The 16908-nt window shown below is 43.1% G+C and overlaps 1 protein-coding gene across 1 annotated transcript in view; it reads left to right on the top strand.

The window, feature by feature from the left end:
- tgfbr1b (transforming growth factor, beta receptor 1 b) overlaps positions 1-16908 on the top strand; it is a 144084-nt gene that overhangs the window by 79967 nt on the left and 47209 nt on the right. The gene's annotated exons all lie outside the window — the stretch shown is intronic.

The raw sequence follows: 16908 nt of genomic DNA, 5'->3' as shown, positions 1-16908 counted from the left end.
GGGTCACTTTAGACAATGTACTTTGGTTTTAATTGCACTCCTCCCACTGCACTGTTTTTTTCTGTTCCTCTTTCTTTATGTTTTTCTGTTGCACACAGCCTTTCATATTTCATATGTCATTTTTTATCTTATATTTTGTCTTATTTTGGCACATATTGTATATTTTATCTTAGCATTTTATATTGCTCTGTTTAATGTTGTACCATTATATCAAAGCAAATTCCTAGTCTGTGAATCCTCTTCATTGGCAATGGCAATAAACTTCTTCTGATTCTGATTCTAAAGGCGCACATCTGAGCTTAGCAAAAACATGACCCTAGCAAAACAGTCTGCACATTGACTAAGCCAAAGATCATCTGCTCACTTTCTCATTTGACAGTTTTAATGATCACTTGAGCCGTTCAGTGTATATGATTGCTTTGACAATAAGTAATTATTTAAAGGAATAATGGTACATGAACTCTCACACATGCATATACGTATATATGAAAAACAGAGAACAGAATCAAAGACATGATCACAGAGAGTACATCAAAATGAAGACATTAATATTTGATAATATATATTGATAATATATAGTTTTTTGCTTTCAGCATTGCCTCCTCTAGTTCTGCGAGAGACTATGGTCCATGGCCCAAAAATATCTAAGCCGACTCAAGAGAATGGAGGCTCCATGACAAGACGGTCCTCAGGAAGGTTGGCCATCTTTTGTTCAGCGGGTTTACCTCTGAGCTTACGGCATGTGACACATTGATAGATTACACTTGACTAGTTTTCTGACTCCTATAATCCAAACCCCTGCCGATCGTAGTGCCCCTTCCCTGAGATGACGACCTTGGTGGGCGACATCCTGGTGATAATGTCTCACAAGAAGAGTTGACACGTGGTGCTTTCTGGGGAGAATTGGAGGATGCTTTTCATCATGTGAAAAGTCAGCATAGGACATGCGACCTCCTACTTTTAACAGTCCATCTGAGTCTATGAATGGGTCTAAAGACCAAAGGTGGCTTGGTTTTGAAATTTGTTCCCCTTTATGCAGCTTCTTTATTTCTTCTTTGAATGCACTTTGTTGAACGCTTGCAATGACTGTCAGTTTAGCTTGAGTTTGTGGATTTGTGGTGTTTTTGTTTGCAGCCTTGGGTGTGTTCCTGGCTACTTTGATAAGTTTTGTCATACCTCTTATGAGATGTTTCCATGTTGAAAACCTTTCAAAACGGTGTGAACTGAGAGGTTTGATGCTGACTTTGGTAGCAGAGACATTGACTTCAGGACGAATCTCTATCATGTTCTGGTTCAGTTAGTTTGAACTTGCTTGTGTCTGCAGTAGGCAGCAGCTGAGTAAGTTCTTTTGTCAGGATAAGGTGGTCCTGTGAACCAGTACATTTGCGACTGTAGAGGTGCTGTTATTGGGTGTGTAGCAACATCTGCTGGATTGTTTTCTGATGAGACATGATGCCATTGGGACGGCACAGATGATTTTCTAATTCTCGAGACTCTGTTTGAAACATAGACATAAAATCTTCTGGATGTGTTGTAGATGTAACCAAGCACAGTCTTACTGTCGGTGTAGAACTTAACAGCATGCATGGTAAGGTCCATTTCCTGGCATTTAAGTTCTGCCATTTCTGCAGCGAGGACAGCTGCGCAGAGCTCCAGACGGGGAGTGGTGTGTGCTGGCTTTGGTGCTAGTTTTGATTTTCCCATGACAAAACCAGTGAAGTACTCTCCATGCTCATTCTGAGGAGGGAGACAATAGTACATATGGTCTGGGGATATGTATATGCTCTAACTCCAGAAGAGAATCCATAAGACTAGAGACGAGGTCTCTAGTCGCATGGTTCAGAGGTGAGTTCTCTTATGAGTCCCTTTCCCTGTACAGTTATCGGTGCAACAAAACCTAAAGGGTTATACAAACTATTTACAGTGGATAGTATACCTCTTTTGGTGAAGGGCTTTTGCTCTTTGCACACTTGAAAAGTAAAAGTGTCAGTTTCAAGACTCCAGCTAATGCCTAAACTTCTCTGAACAGGCAGTGGGTCACTGTCTAGGTTGAGGCTTTTAATGTCCTTTGCCAAGTCACTTGATGGGAATGCCTCCATGACCTTGCTGCTGTTTGAAGCAATTTTGTATAAACGCAGGTTTGACTCTGCCAACATTTTCTGTGTGTTCTGCAGTAGAGTGATTGCTTCGAGTTCTGTGGGGAGTGAGGTCAGACCGTCATCCACATAAAAGTTCCTAGTGACAAACCGCATTACGTCCTTACCATACTCCACCTCTCCTGCCTCAGCTGCTTAGCGTAGTCCATAGATTGCGACTGAAGGAGATGGCCGATTTCCATACACATGAACTTTCATGCGGTACTCAATGATCTCCTTTGAGATGTCATTGTCTTTGTGCCAAAGGAATCGCAGGAAATTGCGATTATCTTCCCTCCACGTCTGCAGCTATTGCATTAGGCTCTCTACGGATTCTCATGAGGACCCCGAGCAAGGCATTGTTAAGATCTGGGCCGCTTAAGAGGACATCATTGAGCGATATGCCCTCATGTTTGGCACTTAAATCAAAAACCACACGGATCTGATTAGGTTTTTGTGGGTGGTACACCCAAACATAGGGCGGTACCAACGCTTTTCATCAGGCTGTAAGGGGGGTGCAATTTCAGCTTGCTGGTTATCTAGGATTTTCTGCATGAATTGCAGAAAGTGTTCTCTCATATCGGGTTTCTTGTGAAGACTCCGTTGGAGTGTGTAAAGTCTCTTTAAAGCTTGTTCTCTGTTGTTTGGTAAGCGTTGTCTGGGTGTAACAAAGGGAAGGGGTGCAGTCCAGCTGTTTCTCATCTTGGCACATTTCATTTTGCATTATAGTAAGAAACTGTGCATCTTGTTGAGAGGGTGCCAACCTCTCATCATTCTCTTGTTTAATGAAGATGGTGTCCCCAAGACTGTCTGTTTTTCTTGTTTGGTAAGTATCTGTTCAGTTTTGAGCCACATTCGTAACTTGTTTCACATTTTTCTCTTTTACTTGCAGGACATTAGTGCAGCGACTGAAATAGGATGGACGACCATTGAGCAAGGTGTTAGTTTTGTATGCCCTTACAGCAACTGGTTTGTGAGCGCCACTTACACATACATCACCCACAATGACCCACCCAAGGTTGAGACGCTGGGCAAATGGTGCATTGTTGGGACCATTGCACTGCTGTCTCACCTTGTGCAGCCTCAGGATGTCTCTGCCGAGTAGCAGCAGATTTTGTGCATTTGGATCAACAGGATGGATTTTGTGCGTGAGCGCATTTAAATGTGGGTGGTGTTTTACGACTTCAGGAGAGGGTATCTCTGAGCGATCATCTGGGATCATGTCAAACTCTAGCATAGGAGGCAGTGGCACTCTAATGTGGGCATCCATGGACTCAGTGATAAAGTCTTTAGCTCTCCTCCCACTCACTTCCATGACACCAGAGCATGTCTTTAAATTATAAACCTCTGTGCCTCCATTAACTCTGAAAATGTCATAGTCTGAGTGAGCAAGAGACTGATTACTCTGCTCATCCATAACAACATAGCAAGTTTACTGCCTTTTCTGGTTGGCCTGCTGGATAAACTTTAGCTAGGCAGATCTTGGCACAGGACCTAGGACTGCGCTGTTCCCCACATACCTCAGTGCACATTGTAGTAGCAGATACTTGTGGTGGAGGACTTGGCTCGGGCTCCCTGCCATGCTGCTCCATCTCTGTTGACGCTGTGATGTCAGGTGATGGAGGAGGGCCGGGATGCAGAGCGGTATTGTGTCTTTCACTCTGACATTCTTTGCATGTGACTTTAATTGGACAGTTCTTGGCTTGGTGTTTTATTGAGGCACAACACTTGAAGCAAATGCCTTTCTCTTTCAGATATGCGTTTCTCTCTTCAGGAGGCTGGTTGCGAAAACTGCGACATTTTTTGAGGGGATGGGGCTTTTTATGGAGAGGACATTGCTTATCTGAAACTCCATCTCCATTGGTAAATACTGTTCCCTGTGCTATATCGGTCTTATTCACTGATATTGTAGGGCGAGCTCTGTTTTTAAATGATTTCTCAATCTTGGGTTGGGCTGCTGATAGAAAAGAGAAGTTGGGATCATTTCTTTTGCGTGCCTGCTCTTGCACAAATAGAAAAAGGTGAGAAGGTGACCCTATAATTTACTTTGTATTGAGAAGCGTGTGAGATCCACTTTTCTTGTAGGGAATAAGGCAACTTCTCTACTATGGGATTAAGTCCGCGAGCAGTATTTAGAAAGGCAAGCCCAGGAGAATAACCCTCTGCTTTTGCTAGTTCAAGTTCAAGTAAGAAGTCCCCTAGCTCTCTTAGTTTAACATTGCCTCTAGAGGTGATTCTGGGAAAGTCCTCAATTTTCTTAAAGAGGGCATGTTCTATTACCTTTGGTGCACCATATGTTTCTTCCAGGCGCTGCCAAACCATTTGGAGAGCTGCATTGATGTTGTTGATTGGAGCTGCACTGATTCTCTTTGCTTGTTCTGTTGACTTTGGTCCGAGCCATTTCAAAAGGAGATCCAGTTCTTCTCTGGGTGACAAAGATAGGTCTTTGGTGATGTTCAGAAATGAGGATTTCCAGCCACAATAGTTTTGTGGGCAGATTTCTGCATTGTTCCTGTCACAAGTTCATGTCTCATCAAATATTTAGCTACATCATTGCTGTTGGATGTTTGCTGAGCGTTAAATGGAGATAAACTGAATGGCTGGTATTGGTAGTTTGCTGCTGGATACACAGAGTGAGGTTCGGGTGTTGACGTGTGGTTGTAAGCTACAGGACTTTGTTGTTGTGTTTTCAGCTTGACATCATCAAGGGGGATTGGCTGAGCATCAGCATTTGGGATTTCATCTTGGTGAATGGGGTTTATGTTAAGTATTGGAGGTTGTGTTGGAGGTTGTCTGGCAGGAAGACTTGACTGTCAATGTAATTCTGAACCCTTTGTCTGGGGTCCACAGAGTTGTCGGACAGACGCTCTTGGCAGAGAGGTTGCTGTTCTTCATACTGAGTGGCTGCCTCGAGAATGTCCGCTTCCACTGCTGCAGCTGCTGTTTCTTTCTTTACCTTTAGGATGTGTAGTTGAGCTTGAATTTCAGCCTGTTGTTTCATGGCCTCAGCTTCCTCTTCTGCATAGTCCAACTGCGCTTGTGCAGCTCCAGCTTTGGCTCGTGCTTTGAGTGCTGCAACGCTTGCAGATGACCTGGAAGACTTTGACGATCCAGAGCAACGAGACCTCGTTTCAAACTGCTCCCCTTGACTCTCCTGCATGTGGTTTCTTACTTGACTTTGAGGTTGTGGGTCCGCTGGCTGCCACATGATGACCGGATGACTGAAGTAACAGCTTCTGGTGCCGTCTGCTGTTTATAAGGCTCTTTACTGTTCTGTCCTCACTAGATGTGCTTTAATCTAGCTGTGACAGTGAACAGAATGAGAGTTGGCTTCATCTCATTTAATGAAATTGTAAAGTTGTAACACACAAAAAATACAGCAATCAGTGTCATTCATCTTTTTGTTGTAACATTTCCATATATAAGTAAAATATGTTGTTTAAATCACTACTCTAGAGTTAGCTTGTAAATTATCCTGCCAAATGCTAGCTGTATGCTAACATTTCTCAGAACAGATAACAAACATGTTTTGCTAACATTTTCTACAGAGAAAGCAATCCGATAAACTGTAGCCTATTGGCAAAATACATTTTTAAATGAAACACCAAACACTTACAGCCTTATGTGGGCCAAGACGACGGAGACGGCTGCTTCTGCCATGAGTTTGCAGTTAAAAAGGAGAAGTTGCAAACCTAACTGTCGCCACAAGAGGGAAGTCTAAACCAACACATAACCAAACTAATATCAAACAGGTAAATAAATAAACTAACCATAACATACTATATAAATAAACTTATGTACTATCAATATTACTCTGCCTATGTTTTACTACACTTCTGCACTAAGTGGAATTGATGAGTCATACAAAAATATATTTACTTAAATTAACATTTCTACATAAATAAAGTGGGATGTGAAGCAATATTTTGTTGTTGTTGTCGTCAAAGCAGTATCTAAGCCAGGGCATCACGATCTGTTTTGGGTTCTAACTTTAAAAACCGGCAAGCTCGTCAATAAGGAAACTGTAAATATAAAAATGATTAAGGGTCTTGGGGATTAGTAATCTCATCAAATAAACATGTAATTTCTCATGTCAATTTGGAATAGGGTAAAGGTAAAGAAAAGGGGAAAATGTGCAAAAGAAAATACCATTTCAACACATTAGGCATTACATCTAAAGTATTAAAAAGCTGAGTTACACACCAATACCACAATTTATGCATGCATTTAAATACAATTTATATAAGTAATATTAAGCACTTACTGTATATGTGTCTGTATTGTGATATGTATCAAGTGTTGGACATCCAGTGATACATATGTTATATTGAGTTTTGAGAAATGATATAGAACCCTAATCTCAGTGGTGCTCTACTTAAATCATATGACCAGACTTTGTTTAGCCTAGGCTCCTCAGAAAAGAATTATGTGATTCCATGCTGCCATCTTGCTGAAATTGTTTGTAGTTCTCTCAGGCCTGTTGCAACCATGTGAGAAAAACAACTTGTTTCCGTCTGCAGTTAGACTTATAAGTAATGCCAGAGACCCCATTTACCTTGCCTCCCCTACAGTCCCACAAAGTACCGACTGATCATCCCTACATGTTCATCTGCAGTTACTGTTGTTTATGCACCTTTTGTATTACTTCTTACAGAAGTATTTTCTTTTATTGTTGTTTATGCACCAATGACATCACAATGACAAAATACACTCAACAAAAATATAAACGCAACACTTGGTTCAGAGTGGCCTTTTATTGTGGGCAGTCTAAGGCACACCTGTGCACTAATTATGGTGTCTAATCAGCATCTTGATATGGCACACCTGTGAGGTGGGATGGATTATCTCAGCAAAGGAGAAGTGCTCGCTATCACAGATTTAGACTGGTTTGTGAACAATGTTTGAGGGAAATGGTGATATTGTGTATGTGGAAAAAGTTTTAGATCTTTGAGTTCATCTCATACAAAATGGGAGCAAAACCAAAAGTGTTGCGTTTATATTTTTGTTGAGTGTACTTTATTATCCCAAAAGGGAAATTCAACTTGGACTCATATGCTGCATACAGTGCATGATAAAAACAACAAAACACACCCAATATAAACACACTGTATAAATATTGCACAACAGTATAACAACCAAACCCCCCCCCCCCCCCCCCCGATATTGCACACATCCCATAACCATGGAGCCATCACACAGTTCCTTCCGCAACCTCGTTTAGAAGTTTGATATGTGTAGGCACAAATTACTTTTTAAAATGGTTCAACTTACATTGAGGAAATCTATATCACCTGCCAGAAGGAAAAAGTTCATATTCTTTATAAATTATATGTGACAAGTCAGTCAATATCCTCTGAGCTTGCCTGAGACCAACCTGGTCATATAAAGACTGCAGGCCCTGATACTCCTTCCATCCCATCACCTTCATAGCAGTGTGGACCAGACGACTGAGTTTGGTTTTTAATTTACAGTGAGGTTACCACACCACACTGATAATCCAAACCTTATCAAACTGTCCAGGACAGCCTGTAAACATGATCCTCTGGTCCACACCAAAAACTCTGAGTCTGAGTAAAAGGTATAGTCTCTGCTGGATTCGAGAACACAGTCTGTCAACATGGACCTTACAGCTAAAAGTATTATCTAAATGAATTCCTCAGGGCTGTGAAAACTCCGCTGATTCGCGGGATTCCGTGGATTTCATCATGGGCGGGTGGGGTGTTAGTGATGTACTCTTTAATCGTGATCGTTACTGAGTTTTTAAAATGCTTATCGCAAAGCGTCTTTTTTTTACAACATCATGCAAGTTTTATAAGTCCGCGGACACTGATCTGTGTGTTACAGATACATATCAGTTTCCTCGGATCCGCGGAGATTCGCAGAGGAAAAATGCCACTTAAAGCCTGGCTGTTACGACAGTTGTCATAAAGCAGGACTGGTTGGTTGCTGCGGTGACACTGTGGCTCCTGTGCGAAGCTTAGCTAAACGTAGCATGTGGACATCGCACACTTTTAGAACTTTCAAGTTTTAAAAAAAATAATTTTGCAGCATGTCTGTATCACGGAGCGACATCAGACAGAGCGAAGATGGTGAGAAAGACGGTTTGAAAAAGTGTGATAAGGACAAGAATCCGTGGAATTGTCGCTGGCTTCATGAACACACCTGAAAGATAAACGGGAAAAGTAAACTGGTAAGAATTTTTTTTTTTCTCTCTGGAAAATAAACATTGTGCTGTTCAAACAGCATTTCAGAAAAGATTATGTGCCTTTTTTTCTTTCATTAATCTAGACTTTCTTTCATTGAAAAAAAAAAAGACGTGGCTTTGAATGAATTTAGGCTACATGAATTTACACAACAATGTAAATTAGTTTTTATTAATGTAGACTTTTTTCATGGGAAAAAAGACACTGTGGCTTTGAGTGGATTTACAGGAATTTACACAAGAATGTGTGGCTTTTTTACTATAAGGTATGTTACTAATATTTTACCCTGATTTTAAAATATTCTACAATCTTTAGCTGTGGGTTTTGACATGGTTTAACAGTCTTTTCAGTCTTCATGAATTTCATGTAGTTTAATTGGTCTGAGTTAATGCATAATTTGGTTTACAATTAAAAGGAAAATCATACCAGGTCCTACTTCCACGTCATATTCTGTTATTTCAACATAATCATTGATGGTTCAAATGAAAGGTTGAATCTAGGATGATTTAAATATGCACTCATTTTGAGATTTGTTCTTCCAGGAGATGTTGAAAATGTATCAGTAGATGAAAATTTAATTTGGTTTCTGGGGCCCCACAAGGCCCTAGACCCCAGCTCCTGGGGAGCTGCGCCCCCCAGACTCCCTGCGAATTTTCCTCGGATTTTACAATTTTCATTTCACAGCCCTGATTCCTAGGTACTTCTGTGAGCAGACCTGGCTTATATGTGTGTTGTGTATGACCACTGGACTATGGTACTCTACAGACCTAGGGTCCAAGACCATCTCCTTAGTCTTAGAAACATTTACGATTACAACTCCAATTCCAATGAAGTTTGGACGTTGTGTAAAATGTAAATTAAAAACAGAATACAATGATTTGCAAATCCTCTTCAACCTATATTCATTTGAATACACCACAAAGACAAGATATTTAATGTTCAAACTGATAAACTTTGTTTTTGTACAAATATTTGCTCATTTTGAAATGGATGCCTTCAACAGGGGAGGTGATGGTCTAGTGGTTAAGGTATTGGGCTTGAGTCCAGAAGATCATGGGTTCAAATCCCCGCCTGACTAGAAAAAATCACTAAGGCCCTTGGGCAAGGCCTTTAGTCCCCTATTGCTCCCGGTGTGTAGTGAGCACCTTGAATGGCAGCACCCAGACATCGGGGTGAATGTGAGGCATAATTGTAAAGCGCTTTGAGCATCTGATGCAGATGGAAAAGCACTATATAAATGCAGTCCATTTACCATTTTAACACCTTTCAAAAAAGCTGGGACCGTGGTATGTTTACCACTGTGATACATCACCTTTCCTTCTAACAACACTCAATAAGCTTTTGGGAACTGAGAACACTAATTGTTGAAGCTTTGTAGGTGGAATTCTTTCCCGTTCTTGCTTGATGTACGACTTCAGTTGTTCAACAGTCCAGGGTCTCCATCATCATATTTTGCTCTACAGAATGCACCACACATTTTCAATGGGCGGCAGGCCTGGATTGCAGGCAGGCCAGTCTAGTACCCACACTCTTTTACTACGAAGCCATGCTGTTGTAACACGTGCAGAATGTGGCTTGGCATTGTCTTGCTGAAATAAGCAGGGACATCCCTGAAAAAGATGTTGCTTGGATTGCAGCATGTGTTGCTCCAAAACCTTGATGTATCTTTTAGCATTGATGGTGCCATCACAGATGTATAAGTTGCCCATGCCATGGGCACTAACACACCCCCATACCATCACAGATGCTGGCTTTTGAACATTGCACTGGTAACAGTCTGCATCGTCTTTTTCCTCTTTTGTCTGGAGGACACGACATCCATAATTTCCAAAAACAATTTGAAATGTGGACTCATCAGACTACAGCACACTTTTCCACTTTGTGTCTGTCCATTTCAAATGAGCTCGACCCCAGAGAAGGCGGCGGCTTTTGTGGATGTTGTTGAAGTATGGATTTCGCTTTGCATGGTAGAATTTTAACTTGAACTTGTAGATGTAGCGATGAACTGTGTTAACTGACAATTGTTTTCTGAAGTGTTCCTGAGCCCATGCGGTAAGATCCTTTACACAGTGTCGGTTTTTAATGCAGTGGTCACGGGTATTCAGTGTTGGTTTTTGACCTTGCCGCTTACGTGTAGAAAGTTCTCCAGATTCTCTGAATCTTCTGATTACATTATGGACTGTTGAATCCCTAAATTCCTTGCAATTGAACATTGAGAAACATTGTTCTTAAACTGTTGGACTATTTTTTCACACAGTTGTTCACAAAGTGGTGATCCTCACCCCATCTTTGCTTGTGAACGGCTGAGCCTTTTGGGGATGCTCCTTTTATACCCAATCATGACCCTCACTTGTTTCCAAACAGGTGTTCTTTGAGCATTCATCAACTTTCCCCGTCTTCTGTTACCACTGTCCCAACTTTTTTGAAATGTGTTCCAGGCATCCATTTAAAAATGAGCAAATATTTGCACAAAAACAATAAAGTTCATCAGTTTGAACATTAAATATCTTGTCGTTGTGGTGTATTCAATTGAATATAGGTTGAAGAAGATTTGCAAATCATTGTATTCTGTTCTTATTTACATTTTACACAACGTCTCAACTTCATTGGAATTGGGGTTGTAGATGGTTGGTGTCACACCACTGAACGAAGTTCTCTATTTTTGAGCGATGAGCTGATATGCATGTGTCTATGTGCAATAGGCTAAAGATGTCATCTGAAAATTTAAAAACATAATTTCCTGGATGAATATGTGAGCATTCATTTGTGTACAGTGTGAAGAGAACTGGTGAGCTAACACAGCCCTGTGGAGCACCTGTGCTGATGGTTCTTAACTCTGAGAGAGTGTTATTGAGTCTTACACACTGACTACAATTGGTTAAAAAAGAAAAATACCATTTGATTGAAAAGAGATTTATATTAAACTGCATCAGTTTCTCAATAAGCAGATGAGGCTGGAGTGTGTTAAAAGTTGAACTATAATCAACAAATAAAATGTGCATATGCTTGGGAGTCCTCAAAGTGTTTCAGAATCGCCTTTATTGTCATTGTAATTTGCACTGCAACGAGATTTGAGGGCAACTCCAAGGTGCTTTTCCGAGGTGCGAGTAATTGTTAGCCAAATTAAAGATAATAAAATTTAACACTAAATTATTCAAAGTATATGTACAACTAAATAAAATAAATGTTGACCAAGTAAAATGTAAAACGAGAATTATATACAACTGTAGGATAATATTGCACAGGAAATATTGCACACGGTTTACAGATATTTCACAAGAAACTTGAAAAGTGCAGATTAAAGTGGTTTGTTATTGTTCAGTGCAGTGATCGCTCTGGGGAGAAAGCTGTCCTTGAGTCTGTTTGTCCTAGTTTTGATTGACCTGTACCATCAGCCGGAGGGTAGTAGGTCAGACAGGTGGCTGCTGGGGTGGGATGTGTCTTTGCTGATGCTGGCAGCTCTGCTGAGGTAGTGAGAGCTGGCAATGTCTTCCAAGCTGGGCACAGAGCAACCAGTGATCCTCTGGGCCATGTTGATCACCCTCTGCAGTGCTCTCCTGTGTGCTGCTGAGCACCCCCATACCGCGCTGTGATGCAGTACGTCAGGATGTTGTCGATGGTGGCTCTGTAGAACAACACCAGCAGCTTCTCCTCCAGATTGTTTCTCCTGAGCACCCTCTGGAAGTGGAGTCGCTGCTGGGCTTTCTTCACCACCACTGTGCTGTTTGCAGTCCAGGAGAGGCTGTCAGAGAGCTGCACTCCCAGGAACCTGATGGAGCTGACCCTTTCCACATAGTTCCCTTGGATGTAGAGCGGGGCTGGGTCAGCCCTGCCCTTTCTGAAGTCCAGGATTATTTCTTTTGTTTTTGTGGTGTTCAGCTGCAGGTTGTTAGCTGAACACCATGCTGTCAGTCAACTGACCTTTGATGATGAGGTGGGTAATACTGGCAATGGCGTCATCAGTAGCCCTTCTGTGTCTATAGGCAAACTGATATGGGTCAAGTGCCAAATTGACCCCTAACTTCAGCACAGCCACCATATACTTTTCCAGACATTTCATGACTATTGAAGTCAAAAGTTTAAGTCTAAAGTTATTATTTTCTGTTGGGCAGTTCCTTTTGGCTATTGGCAGTGTAACTGATTTTTTTTTTTTTCCCCAGATGGTGGGTACTGTATGCAAGTCCACTGACCTCTGAAAAATGGGGCATCACACTGGAGTAAGCTCTTCTGCACATGTCTTTAACAGCATAGGAGAGATATCATCTGGGCCTGAGGCTTTTTTGCTGCATGCTGCACGCCTTTTTTTTTCAAGATGGCGGAGTGCATCGACGCAGTGGCTTCTCTAGCTCCCGGTGTAGTCCTTAGTAAAAATAGTAGTTTTAGTGGTGTCAGCGGCTCTAGTGCTCCAAGGAACACAACGAGCATAAAATACAGCTCCAACGATTTGCTCGAGCTAAACAACAAATGCTGTCATGTCCGAATCCACCCGGAAATAAAGGCTACACTCGGCAGATTGACCGTCTCGAGAGCGAGTCGCAGTTGGAGCTGGCTCAGACCCAAGAGGAAGCGCTGCGCACATGGGTGAAAATGGGGAAAACGCGGAGGTCTGCTAAACAAGCTAAAAGCTAACGTCGGAAGACCGGCTATCCTGTCACTATTTCTATCCAACGTCCGTGTGCTGGATAACAAAATGAACTTGCTACGACTGAGATTACATCAGCCAGACATGCAGAGCTGCAGTGTTTATGTCCTGATGGAGACGTGGCTCAACAACAACATGCCGGACTCTGTCTTCGAGCTACACGAGCGGATACTCTTCCGTGCGGACAGAGACCAGCAGCACTCCTGTAAAACCAGAGGAGGAGGGCTGTGCATCTATATAAACAAAGGTTGGTGCACAAACTGTTGAGGTGGAAAGACACTGCTCTGAAGCTGTAGAATATCTTAAGCCCCTTTCACACCGGGGCTGCTCCCAGTTGGTCCCAGTTGCGGTGTGAAAGGGGCTTTACAGTAAAATGCCGCCCTCACTATCTGCCGTGGGAATTTACAGCAGTGTTTATTGTGGCCGTCTACGTTCCCCCATGAGCTAATGCTAACGACGCTCTGAAGCAGCTACATAACTCCATCAGCTTGCATCAAAATAAACATCCAGATGCGCTGTATGTAAGAACAGGGGACTTCAACCATGTAAACCTGCAAGATAATCTCTGATAAGATAATGTCTGTTCCACCAGCATGTAAACATTGCCACACGAGGAGAAAACACGCTGGACAAAGTGTATACTAATATGCGTGGAGCTTACAGAGCAGCCCCCGCCCCCTCTCAGCGCCTCAGACCATATCTCACTCCTCATGCTCCCTGCTTACAGTCCAGTGTCGAAAAGCAGGGACACCATCACAAAGACCATCTCTGTGTGACCAACTGGTACTGTGTCCATGCTTCAAGACTGCTTTGAGACCACCGACTGGCAAATGTTCAGAGCGGCTGCAACAACATGGAGCAATGTGGACCTGGAGGAATACTCATCGACTGTGCACTGCTACATCCGGAGCTGCATAGACAATGTGACCACCTCCATCACCATCAGGCCAAACCAGAAACCCTGGATGACCGGAAAGGTGCGCTCCCTGCTGAAAATTTGTGATGCTGCATTCAAAGACAACAATGTAACAGCACTCAGAGCAGCCAGAAGGAACCTGTTGGTGGGAATAAAAAGAGCTAAGTCCACATATGCCCTCAAGGTTCAAGGCCACCTCCAAGCTGACGACCCACGGAGCATGTGGAGGGGTATCAAATGCATCACAGACTACAAAAACAATGTAGGACAGTGCTCTGCAGACCCAGCACTCCCGGACACTCTGAATGCCTTTTATGCGCGTTTTGAGGCGTCCAACACCATCACCCCCTCCCGAGTCCCTCCCTCCCCCAAAGACCCCCAAGTCAGCAATATCACTACAGCTGAGGTATGGAACGTGCTGCAGAGGATCAACCCCCAAAAGGCCCCGGGCCCTGACAGACTACCAGGGAGGGTCCTAAAAGACTGTGCACACCAGCTGTCTGATGTTCTGGCGGATATATTCAACACTTCTCTGTCCCAAGCCAGAGTTCCACTGTGCCTCAAGATATCAAGGATAATCCCTGTGCCAAAGACCTCTGCACCATCCTGCCTCAGCGACTACAGGCCAGTTGCACTCACCCCCATCACCACAAAGTGCTTTGAGAGGCTGGTGATGAGGCGCCTGAAGCAGACCAGCGATGTGACTGTAGATGAGCACCAGTACGCATACAGGCAAAACCGGTCCACAGCTGATGCCATCTCCACCGTGGTGCATCAGGCCCTCTCCCACACAGAGAACAAGGACTCCTATGCAAGGCTGTTGTTCCTGGACCTCACTTCTGCGTTCAACACCACCATCCCACAGAAACTGGTGTCCAAGCTGGCTGAACTAGGAGCCCCCCTCAGCACTGTGCAACTGGATCCTGGATTTCCTGACTAGGAGGCCACAGAGTGTCAGGATCAACACCACATCATCCTCCACCATCATCCTGAACACTGGCTTACCCCAGGGTTGTGTGCTCAGTCCACTGCTGTACACATTGATGACCTTCGACTGCAGAGCCCAGCACAAGAATAATCTTGTTGTTAAGTTTGCAGACGATACACCAGTGATCGGGCTCATTAGCCAAGGGGATGAGACAGCATACAGGCGAGAAGTGGAGAACCTGACACGGTGGTGCGGAGACAACATCCTCATCCTCAAAACCCAGAAGACCAAGGAGATAGTTGTTGACTTCCGCAGGTCAGCCCCCACCATCCGCTCCCCGCCCCTACATCAACGGAGAAACGGTGGAGATCGTCTCCTCCATCAGGTATCTTGGAGTCCACCTCTCCAACACTCTCACCTGGCACACCAGCACCACGGCTGTCATCAAGAAAGCCCACCAACGTCTCTATTTTTTAAGGAAATTAGGAAGGGCCGGACTGACCACTGGTCCTCAGAGCCTTCTTCAGCTGTGCAGTGGAGAGTGTCCTCTCCTGCTGCCTCCCTGTGTGGTATGGTGGCTGCACAGTGGCAGAGAAGAAAGCACTGCAGCGGGTGGTGAAGTCTGCACAGAGGACCATTGGATGCAGCTTTCCACCCACTGGGGACATCTACATCTCCAGATGTAGAGATAAAGCCACCTCCATCCTCCGAGACTCCACCCACCCTGCGCACAGTTTGTTCACACCCCTTCCCTCTGGAAGGAGGCTGTGCAGCATCCGGGCAAGAACGTCCAGGCTGAAAAACAGCTTCTATCCGAATGCTGTCAGACTGTTGAACAGTTCAACATCCATCTCCAAACTGTGAACATTGCACTACATGCACATTGTCACCTTCTTAATACTCTAACGCTGCTGGTGCTGCTGACCCTGTGCCTTGTATATATGTGTGTGTGTGTGTGTGTGTGTGTGTGTGTGTGTGTGTGTGTGTGTGTGTGTGTGTGTGAGCGCGCACACACACACACACACACACACACACATATACATACATACTATGGCCACAGGGGTGTGCATATTGCACATTGCAAAGTTTACATTGCAAAAGTTTATACAATAGGATAGGTGAAAAAAAATGTCCCAGTTCTCAAAAATGTTCAGTTCTTATTCTGCCTGTAAGGGTTGAGTGACAATAAAAGTGAGTCTGAGTCTGATGTATGTTTCAAGATAGACTGAAATCTGCTGAGGATTATTTACAGTCCTACACTTGGGGGTCAATAGAGATATTATTCATTATCCTATCACTTTCCTCAGTAAAATTTGCAGTTTCAGACCTGGAGAAAAAAAAAACATTCAATTAATTTGCTGTATCTACATCATTATTAGTATAACCATGCATTTCCTAGTTGAACGTATGTTGGTTATTCTCTTCACAGAGTGCCACATCTTACTGAAATTTGTTGACTTATGTTCTAAAATCTCCTTGTGGTGTTCTCTGGCATCTTTGAGCATCTGATCAAGCTCCTTTTGTATTACTTTCACCAGCTTTTTCCTTATTCATGGAAGCTGTCTTTTTCCTATTAATACAGTCCTTTACATCCTTGGTTATGTATGGCTTGTTGTTGGGATAAACTACAATGTTCTTTTTGGTGACCACACAGTCAACGCAAAACCAATAATCAGTTATTGTTTCTGAGGCCACCTCCAATTCCAGCTGAGGGAAAAGATCAGAGTCTGTAGAAAGGAGGAATCCTTTAAGTGTCTCTATACTATCACTATCCCATATAGTCACCCATTTGGTTTGAGGCTTATTCCTTTTCATTATGGCCAGAATTTGACAAAGGAGGTTTTGATTTTGCAATGTAAGCACATTTTACATTTCCATAGCACTTATCTAGCACTCTGTTATCCCATGTGTCACATGTTACATATTGTTCAAAGCTGGGTAAAGATGGTTCCAGTTTGCAATGGTTAAAATTCACAAGATTAAAAAAGGAGCTCCAGGCCACCATTGCAAATGCTAGTGAACACAGTCTGCAACAAGAGCAGAGATTTCTCATGTCTGCCAATCTGGATCTGGATCACCTCCAG

This window comes from Thalassophryne amazonica, chromosome 1 (genome assembly GCF_902500255.1).
Source record: "Thalassophryne amazonica chromosome 1, fThaAma1.1, whole genome shotgun sequence".
Lineage (NCBI taxonomy): Eukaryota > Metazoa > Chordata > Actinopteri > Batrachoidiformes > Batrachoididae > Thalassophryne > Thalassophryne amazonica.
The sequence above is the reverse complement of the archived record's forward strand: the minus strand, read 5'-3'. Positions and strand labels throughout refer to the sequence as shown.